This window comes from Apteryx rowi, unplaced genomic scaffold (genome assembly GCF_003343035.1).
Source record: "Apteryx rowi isolate R43461 unplaced genomic scaffold, aptRow1 scaffold_1025, whole genome shotgun sequence".
NCBI classification, from domain to species: Eukaryota; Metazoa; Chordata; class Aves; order Apterygiformes; family Apterygidae; genus Apteryx; species Apteryx rowi.
Genome location: NW_020447226.1, coordinates 155415 through 166344, shown reverse-complemented (window position 1 = coordinate 166344; position 10930 = coordinate 155415).

Genomic DNA, 10930 nt, shown 5'->3' with positions numbered 1-10930 from the left:
AACCATGGTATTACTATACCCTGTTAAACCATGACTCTGGTCAGTCCGAGGATTGGATACACTGGCTATTGGGACATTCTGACTATGCAGTAGTGCACATGGTACATGTAAAACAATCTGAAAAATAAATATAATTTTATCTAAAAACATATTATGTTTTAAAAGCTACAAACAACCTGAGCCATTAGTTTTGGTACTTGTTTGCGGAATTACTTGGTACTTGCCCATCACGGTTCTACTTTGGATATAAAAACACAGACATTGTGCTTTATCTGCTTGTATTTACAGACTGACAGCCCTCATTTTGAAGTTTTTCTGTGATGCCTTTGTTCTGACGCCTACACATTGATTAGTCCATAAGCTTAGCTTGGAGAAAATGTTATTAGAAAGCATATTTCCTGAGGAGGGGCCACCTGAGCTCCATCAGCTTGAAGTGACTGTTTCCTTATTGGTTTTCCCCATTTGTGGTGGACTGGAGATGGGGCTGCTGGAGGATCTATTAATAAAATGAAATCTGCCTTTACAACTAAGAAAAAAGTCTCCTGTCTCCATTCCTTGTTGGCACCTTACCCCAGGCAGAAAAGCAGCGGGCAGTTAGCAGGATTGCCTGTAATGAAATTTGTGTTGGCAATGGAACTTAATTTGTGCTTATTAGAGGTGAGCAGGCAGAGGGGAAGATATTAAGTGAGATAACAGAACATGGGAATCTGCAATAGCTAATTCTGAAAAACCCTTCAAGAACTACCGCTCTTGTGCATTCAATTCCCTTTGTAAAATTTGACAAATAATCATAATGCCTATCCACTGAGAGAGAAGAGAACCATGTGGAAAGGAAGTACAGAGCCCTCTAGGGATGGAAGCTATGATAAGTCTTCCTTCATGCAGGAAAGAAAGGAGATGGTTGTTATTTATGGAGATTTGTCTAGATTAGAGTATGGATAACCTGGTGTCAGGTTCTTGCTCTGACATCATTACCCTGCCCCTCTTAGGAACAGGACACTGGTGCTTACTCCATCCTCAGAAACAGCTACTTCTGTTTGCTCACATGTCCTCTGTCTGGATACTTCAGACAGCATCACATTAGCCCAGCTAACAGGCATGGGTAGCTATATTGTTTGATGTGGTATAAGTATAAATTGTCCCCTGTCAGTCAGGCCTACCAGGGTGATCAGCTGCATTTGGACCAGGGAATCACAGGAAGGGAGTGAGGCCTTGTTCTATGAATGAATGAGACAAGACTCAGCGGGTGAGGGGACTTCACTGGGGAGCTAACTGTGAGAACTATTGTACCGACGAAAGGGCCAAAGGTGAGGATGAAAGCAAGGAATTTAACCTGAGTTTCCTGCACACCAGTGCCTCCCCCTACGTCAAACTAGTCCCTCACAGAGGAAATGTCCACTGTTTGCCCCCTGGGAAGTTCTGAATAGCAGAGATCTCTTGATATATTTGTTCCTAATAAGAATTTTCAAGGAGGAAAAAAAACAACTGTTTCTCAGGAAGGAAGAAGGGGAATTGATTTTCAAGGAAATCAGATTTTTATCAATCTATCAGCTTATGTAGTTCTCATGTGGGTGAAGAGACTGTGTATATAGAGTCTTAGGTATTGTCTTGGATTTCCTAAGGAACACTTTGCCTACTGGCTTTAGATTAGCTTCTCTACTCAGTGCCACAAAGCCAGCTGCAGAACACGTGTGGCAATACTCTGGAGGACTGCTAGTCGTGGTTAGGTGAGCCACAACATCAGATGTGGGGCCCTAGAGACAAGAATGGGCCAATCAGCACCATAGCATCTCCTGAGTTAGTGTCCGTGTGGGTTTGGGGGATTGGCAGGGACTCGGTGCTGGCACAGAAATCAGCTGCACACACTGTTACTGGAAAGGAGCCAGAAGCAAGAGAGAAGAACAGTTCCTCCATGACTGTGAGTCAAAGCTTCACTGGCCTCCATGTGCCAACCCTCCAAACAGTGAAAGATGGTGTCACTCACATGAGCTCAGTGTTCAAAGTGGTGTAGATGAGTGTAGTGCTGCTGACTTCCCTGGGATGGCCCTGATTTGCACAAGCCAAAGTGTGTGGCTGGATGGGCCCCTGGTTTATGTTTCTTGTTTTTCCTCCCCAGAACTGAAAGATGTACTTCAGGACAGCATTCAGTCACTCTGCAGTGCCCCAGGGATCCCTGATCAGAGGAGCAGGACTTGAGCTTGATTTCTCCATCAGACAAAAGTGCCTTGTTAGATATATGAATGTGCTGTAACAGCCCAAACACTGGTACTATAATTCATTATCTCTGGAAGCACACTGCATTATTATGGCTCTAGTGACAGCCATCTGCCAGGGAAACCTGTGACTGTGCAGCACAACACATACTGAAATTTGGTTTTGAACTGAGGTTTGTTAAGGGACATCTGCTGTTTTATGAAATACACAGTGTGCTTCAACTGAACTGCAGTGCTGAACATCTGGTGCAGACCTAGGGCTCCGAAATCAGACCCTATTCTTATGTTAGGTTTCTACAATCCTCACTCTGCTGTCAGGTCTGCAACAAAACCGGATACACTGTTAGGGTGAGCTGCAGTCCAAAGTCTTTCCATTCAGGCCTTTGTGGATTTACAGCTAGACCCCTGAAGTAAACACTGAGCTTTTCAGTCTACCCAGCCTTGTCCTCCAGCCAGTTCCCTCTCCCAGTAAGACAATGCTGTATCCAGCCCTGTATTCAGCCCTGGCTGTGGAGCAAGGGGAAAACATCAGTTATGTTAAGGCACTCTGAGTACACAAGCTACAGAACACTGGCACTACGGTCATACCGTGGTGTGATGGTTTCTGCAAGGTCAGGAGAAGGAGTGCTGTTGACCACAAGTCTCTCCATACCTGGGGAACCCCCATCCAGGTGGGTGAGCCTAGTAGCAGGCAGGACAACTAGCTAAGACAACTTGCTACACTGGAGTTAGGAACCTGGGAGAGAAGTACTTGCAAATGAACTGAGCCCACTGAACCCAGGGAAGTTCTGAAGGCTTCTGGAAGCAACTTCAATGCTCAGAGCAACAATTGACTCAAGAGAGTTACAGTGCAGTAGAAAGCTTTTAGCAGTGATCATAGTTAGCACTTTCCCAAAATGGAAGACATTAAATCATTATTTATACCTTTATTGAGGTCTGAACCTTTTCTCTGTGCTCAGAGAGAGGATGTGAGCACCAAATGGTCTCCTGCAAGCTCAGGTCTACAGCAGAATACCAGTGTCTTACTGCAGCATCATCTCTAAGGACCCTGACTGGACAAAGCAGCTGTGTCACTGCTGCTAGCAGTGATATGTAACATTATGCCCAGCTGACTGACCAGAATTCATTTTATTGGTAGTGCTCCGGCCCCTTTCATGCCATTTCATCTGCAGAAGGCTGGGATAAGGTTTGGTAGGCTATACACACCTCTTGACAACTCACTGTTTTGTTGCTCCCAAACCATGCTTTAGCTGTCTAATCTTCCAGGCTGGAATTTCCCACACTTTAAAATATTGTTTGTGATACATGGTGTATGTTCTCTGCCTGGAGAAGCAGCTGTTCCCCTGTGTGTCTGGGCCTCAAGGTGGTGCTCTGGGGCTGAGTCTGGGACACGCAGGAGAGTCCTAGTGCATCCAGACTAGAGTGAGACCTTGTGTTTTGGGAAGGCTAGCCCTGGCTGCTCTTCTGTTTGCTGTCTGTGACTACAGCTGGCACCATAGATGCAGGGAAGGCTATGCATAGTTGAACTGGTGGTGTTTTATGTCCAGGTTGAGAACTCACAAAGTCATGTGATTGGGTGAAAGTGGTGCTGAGCACACAGACTGGCTCAGTGTTTGGATCCAAACCAGTGCTTGGCTCAGCATTGCTGTCTTGCAGTCCCTCCTCCCAACCATGCATTTGGGCACTGACTGGACTGGATGCTTTCTGACCATTCCTGGTGAACAGCATTTGTCACTGGAGCTTTAGCCAGGCCTGGTCCTATTTAGCTGCTGAGGCCTCAGCAACACAAAGTGGGAGGGAGTATATGATGCTATGAGCCTACGATTCTATTGCTGGAAACTAGTGTTATTTATTAAAAGAAAATTCAAAGAGGATCTGTATGTCCTGGCATGATGCACACAGTTCCTGTAACTGCCAGCAATCACCTCCCAAGGCAGCAGTTATTGCTTTCCCTCTGACCTGAGTCTAACCACTTCCTGCAGTTGAATAGAAACTTGGCTTCCACAGAGCTGGGCTTCTGACAGGAACAGTCACTCTGCCTTGTGCCTACCTGTGGCAGTGAGATTGAATACAGGCTGCCATCATTCCCATGCGAAAGAGAAATGCAGAGACAGGCTGGGCAGTGCTCCTGGCTTGTGCAGAGGCATTCCAAGAAAGAGTCGCACACCCACCCCTTTCTCCAGACCCTGAGTGGGGCCTGTTTTCAATGGCAAAAATGGGGATATTTATCAGAGCAACAAAAGAGACACTTCCTGTGAGAAGAGCCAAGAATTGTCCCCATCAGGCACTCAGCACCGCTGGGGTCCTTGCAGCTGTTACTGTTTTACTTTGCATTTATTGTTTCTGCTAGTACATGAATTCAGGGAAGTGCTGGTGGTTGATGTGGGCAAGCAGGATAATCCACAGTGTGGTGTTGGGACCAGACCCTGCCGTGGGTGTATGGACTTGGATGCCAGAAGCAATTCAGTCCCAGTCAGCTTTCTGAACCATGTCCCCTCTAGCCACACAGCAAAGAAGGATGAATGACTGGGTAACCAGGACCATGGGGAARGAGCATGAGGGATACTTTCAGCACCTATGCTGAGTACACCAAATGAGGTGCAATCTGAAACTGCATTCCAGGAATGCTGGTTTGCTGGCAGCACTGCCCAGGACACCTGTCTTTGGATTACTTCCCTGAACGCAGGCCTAAAGGCTCCTCTTTCCTGAGCCAACTGCAAGGAGGAGCTAAAGGATGTTTACTCAGGACATTCCCTGCATTCAGTAAAAGGACTAGGAGTTCCTGAAAGGTCACCTGCCTTCAAAGAGCATCCTGACTTTGAGCTGCCTGCTGAGCCATGCCAGCTGGTGAGCATTTAAGGAGTTGTGTGCAGCTGCCCAGCCAGGGCAGGATGCACTTAACAAAGGTGATGGCTCTCAGTCTGTAACTCCATGGTGCAGGGACATGGCACTGAACGGGGAGGTTAATTCCTGCTCTACAGCATCAGGGTTAATAGCCTGATGTGCTAAATCACTCTTTTGTCAACACTTTTGTATCTGCATGGCACCAAACAGGAGGCTGCTGAGGACTCATAAAGCCTTTGGGAAGTGCTGAAATCCCAGTAATACTGTTTACAACAGTGCTCTCCATCTGCACAGGCAGGCAGCTAATGTGATTATCAATGTAAGGTGATAATCACAACTTTTCCAGCCCTGTACTGGTCTTCTCTCCAGTGAGTTTAAACGAACCAGTGGGCACCTGCCTAAGAAAGATGGTTTAAGGTAACATAGGGAAAAGTGCAAAGAGAAAGGGACTGGTCCAGCTTGGGAGCTAAAAGGGGAGGAGGCCCAGAGTGGGAATGGAGCTGGCTCTCAGTCCCTTGTCCACAGAAGAAAACACTGGAATGCGGTTAGCTCCACTGGGTGTCACTGTGGAAGCAACCTCCACTCAGGAGCTGATATTCATAAAAGTCTGGCTTCTAGTGAGCTGTTCAGCAAACCGCTGGCATCCCTGGGGGAATGAGACTTCGTGAGCAGAATACAAGTGGTGTCTGTCAAGAATTTCCCATAGGCATAGGCGAGGTATCGTCCCCCTTTAACACCACTGAAGGTGACTTTTTGTGACAGGCATTTGGGGAGGAGGAAGGGGAAATAGAGATGTCCTTTTCTTGTGGTGTTTCAGTATATACTTGTCAGGCTCTGAGAAACTGGGGCTTTGACCAGATCTGCTGGCACAAATTATCTCATGGGATGTTTAGAGGGAAGCTGAAAAGCATAGAGGTCTGGGGCACACAGCTCTGAATGCAGCCTTCTTCCCATGCTCAGCCCCATTTAGATGCTGGAAAGTGTTTCAGCATCCTGTCTATATGGCTGTTTTGTAAGACTGAGGACATCTCTGCATGAAGCAGTGTGTTCCACTGTGGGTAGGGACTGATGGGCTTAGCATCAAAAAAATCAAGCAAACCGTACTAGGAAGGACAGCTGGGTTAAGCCAGCAGACAGTGATGTGCTTCTGTCCCCTGAGACTGGATGGGCAATCCTCCAGCAGGTATAAAGTAGGCAGGATGTGCTGGGCTGGCCCTGATTTTCAATGGTTTGTGCAAACCTCAGGGAAAGATAAGAAGCAAGGCAGAAGAAAAAAAAGAATCAGGCTTGAGGGGCAGGATACAGTAGTGCTGTCTGGTTTGCTTCTCTGCTTTCAGATGCTGCCTGTCTCAGTTGCGCTTGCTTTCATTGTTTTCCAAGCATGCAATATTGAACTAAGGAAACCAAGCCCTAGTCCCTAAACACATGAGCAGAAGTATAAATAGAAACCAGGGGAGTAGGCTTCCTCTTAGACATAAGCCTGTTGTTGCTGAATGCCAAGAATATCTGCCTTGCTCCTAGGAAGTCCTCCTGACTCCTCCAACAGCGTTTGCTCACCGATCCAGACTGTTGTGTATTGATAGTGAAGCTGAGACTAGGGGTCTGTCGGGCCAGTGTTACTAGTCCATTCCCAGTCAGCAGAGTTACGAAGGTGCTTCTCTAGTACTCCTGTTTGCAAGCCACTGTCCTGGTCTAGAAGTTTGGATCCAGATGCACAGGCACTAAACAGGGCTCCTCTGAGGCTATGTCTCTCACTCTTGCTGTGTGTGGATCTGTGTGTGTAGATGTACACGGAGGGAGAGGTATTCAAGCATCATAACTAACTGTTGTGGACATGGTTTTGATATGACCCATCTGTTTATCATTAAAAAAATACAGTGTCTTGTCTGCCCCAGGATTTTACTGCATGTGTGAGGAGCAAAGGGTTGTAAGGAGTCTGCATAATGGGGGACTCAGATGAAACTTCCTCAAGACCACAGCAGCTAGTCAGTGGCTGAGCATCCTGTCTCCAGATCTTCTTGAAATAGCTGAAGATCTCAAGGAGATGACTGATAATTTATGATCCCCTGCAGTGTTATTTCACAAGCATCTAGGGGCATTTTTCACAGTAAGCAGGACAACACAGCAGAGACTGAGGTTCAAGTGCACTTTGGGAACTTCACTGTCCTCGCTTGTCTGGGACAAGCGAGGGCAGTGAGAAGCACAGATGGTAGGTGGTAGACATACACACAAGATCCTGGATAAAGTGAGTGAGAGGGAGGAAGTAGTGGCTGAAGTGGAGACCGCCATTAAAACATGCCATATACCCCAAGTCAGGTCTGGAAACCAAGGGGCATTTTTTGCTTGCAGTAATTCTGCTCATTGAAATCCTCCCTCCCAGTTCTCTTTGTTCCTGGATGCCTTCCCACCTTGGCAGCAGCTGTGAATGGGCAGACAGGGCCTCTGATTGCTGGCTGCATCACTTCCTCCTTCAGCCCACACAGACCCATTTCTGCTGTTCTCAATACCCAGAGCCAAGATGCCACTGTCCCACCATTTGGTGATGGCTCCCAGGAGAGCAAGGGGATAAGAGAACATGTGTTGGCATTTACAGCCGCCTATGTATGAACCGTAAATGCCAGTTTCTCTGAGATCTGAACCTACTCTTTACTTTGGAAAAAATCACAGTGCAGTAAGATGTTTCATGCTATGTATACTGTGTTTTCCTGTCCATGGTGACAGCCTCAGGCTCCCACCCATTGTTTTATTGAGGCTGTGGTGGGACAAGGAGTMTGAACGGGATCCGTAAGTCTTATAAATGTTTGATAGGTGTCACCTAGCAATAGCCAGGAAGTACCTCACAACTCACCCCCTCTCCCATAACAGCTGAAATCACCAGATGGAAGTGGTCAGYTTGGGAGCCATAGCCTGAGAGCCCACATGGTTGTTACAGAGCCTTCTGATGTGCCTCCACTGGGCTTTGGTTAATCAGACTTCTCTAATCCTCCTGCATGGGAAAGTGAACTATTGAGTGTGGTGAACAATGCAGTTAAGTTGGCAGAAGACTGAAACAGTAACTTGTTTTTTCCTTAGGAGACAGTAATAGCCTTTCCTCATGGGCTGGGTTCAGCCAGCCTTCATAAAAGGTTGTTTTTGTGGGTTCAGATTTTTAATCTTTTTTTTAAACTCTTTAGAATCATGAGACTTCAAGACGTCTCTTTCGCCAGCACATGCAAGCTCATACCAGGAGCTTGGGCTGGCCAGATGTAAGCCAGCTCTTATCCAAATAATGTGTCTGTGTCAGCTCACAGGGTGGCACCCAGCCCAGTGAAGGCTGCTAAGGTGCGGAGCTAACAGGCTCCAGGATAGTATCACTCTAATGCAGCTCTGTGATTTCTTTATGGAGCTACATTACTTGAATCACAGTGACTTACACTTTTATGCTGAAGATCCTGTGGCTGTAGCATTAGAAAACAGATGTGGGATAGGAAACTTCCTCATAAGCACACACATTTGCTTGATATGCTAAAATCACAAATGGGGAATGCAACTGAAGCTAGAAAATGTGCAAGTTATCTTTGTCCTGAGTAACCCAAGAAAAATGCCATTTGATAAGGACATGCGTCAGGCTGAGAGTAGATCTCTGGAATCTCATTGCATGTGAATGTCACAGAGATCAAAGTAGACGTTATTGCAGAATCCCCAGCCCGGTCTCTTCTTGTGTTATACCCTCTACCTCCATTGCTACCTCTTCTCCACCCAGTTTCTCATTCACCCCTTTTCCTCTGACTTTCTGCTGTCTTACCCCTTCTCCTATGCTCAGCTTTCAGCCTAACATCTCCCTAAAGCTACATCTTCTTTTGACTCACCTCACTATCCCTCTGCCCTGCATTTTACAGACCCCTTAAAAAGCTCCTCTTCTTTGCACTAAGCTGCACATTTACCAGGGATAAAATCATGAGAAGAGATTTCCACAGCTGTCTGCCTCAGCTTCTTCACACCAGTCCCTTTAGGAAACCCTCACATTGCTGTGACCCTTGGCCTTTCCGTGTCTATTTTAGGTGTGGTGACCTTGGACCCCTGTTGGCTTCTCAGCCATCCTGGATCCCTTTCCATGGCCTTCCTGAGTCATCCACAAAAGCCATGTCTGCCACACTGAGCTGTAAACACAGTCTTTCCACTCACATAGCACTCACTGTTTTAAAGGAGCAAGTGCTGGCTGAGTCCAGCTGGAAAATAAACATCCTTATCTCCTGAAATGAGCTCAGCCATGCAGCGTGTTCAGGGACTGGCTTTCCTCCTAGAGAGTCAGGTTTTACTGCAACAGTACATGGGAAGGGGGGGAAGAGATCCAAATAGTTTTCTACAAACTGCTTTTGGAGAGTTCTGATTTCTCCTTGGAGATGGCATTCCTTAATCACACTGTCTTTTCTCTCGTGAGGTCTTGACCCATGGATGGGGAGGGTAGAGTCCTAACAGCTTCCGGGGACAGATGCTTTTACAAAGACCCTTTTGCTTGCAGGCCCCAGCTGCACTTCACACCACTGCTGGGCTCAGGGTGCTGTTTAATGAGCTGTTGCAACTAGCTCTTTTGGGATTACATGGCTTCATGACTCCATGCAAGCCAGCTGCACCAGGCAAACACTCTGCTTGTAAAATTCTGGCATTTGCTTTCTAGTCACAGCTGTAGTCCAGATATTTAGAAGCCTGAAAAATAACAGAAGCAGGGAGAGGAAATCAATCAGTCAGACTTCTTCAGACCACAGAGGTTTTTTGTTCAGGTTGCAGGGAAAGAGTTCATCCAGCCTTCTCATTTGCTTCCTATTAATAATGTAATACTCCATATGCTACAGAAACAGACAAACTGAGCAGGGGTAAGACAGACAAACCATCTTGCCTTGTTGCATTTAAGGATCTGATACAGTTGAATAAGGGTGTGGATAATTTTGTTATTTGACTAGTTTGTTCCCAGTAGCTAAGCATGGCTCTGCGCCTGCCTGTCTACATGGGTTAGACCATTCCTGTTAGCACTTGGCAAATCAGTTTTCCATGAGGCTTGCAAAGATACCGTGGGTGGAACACACCTCAGCTTCTTTGTTTCACTGATTATGAGCTTTTTGTTGATGGGGATTTTTGGTGTTGCAGTCCCTACCTTGATTGTTTAACTCCTTGTAACTTCCTGCCATAATTTTAGCCACACAAGTGTGGTGGCCAAAAGGTGCAATGTGCCTATGGGGTTGTCTCATCAAGACAGCAGCAACTGAGAGAAGAGCTTGTTATTACATGTAATGTAGAAGAACAAATTTTAGAGTAACAGAATCTCCCTCATTTCCACCAAAAGGAGTACTTTAGTTCATGGTTATCAATGACAAAAAGTTAATCCTCATCCCAGCATAGTTGCCAGCTTCATAATACAGGGGTTTAGTGCAAAAAGGAATTACTTAATTTTTATTTGTGGGATCAAATACAGGTCAGGTCCCAGGGCAATGATACTGGTGTCCTCAGCTGTCTCTCTTTAAAGGCTGTTGGTGTTTGTGAAGAATAGTGCACAATCCAGCCGCCTCCCAATCAGTGCTCAGCGATTTGTAGTTTGTTGAGTGCTTTGCAATCAGCAAAAAGTGCTGAGTGCTTCAATAGCAGGATCTCTTGCTGTCTGAATGTGAATTGGGAAAGGTATTGGGGTGGATGCTAGCACTTCAATGGCTAATACTATGCAGAGAGCAATTCCAGTTTCCAGAGGAAGGAAATGCTTCTGCTCCTTTGTGGCCTAGAGCAATAAAGATACGTTCTGAACCATTTCACAGTAATTCAAGTTCACAGACTCACTCACAGACTCATAGTAATGATGCTTAGCAGGAAATCCTAGAGACCAGCAAGTCCATTTTCTTGTCCCA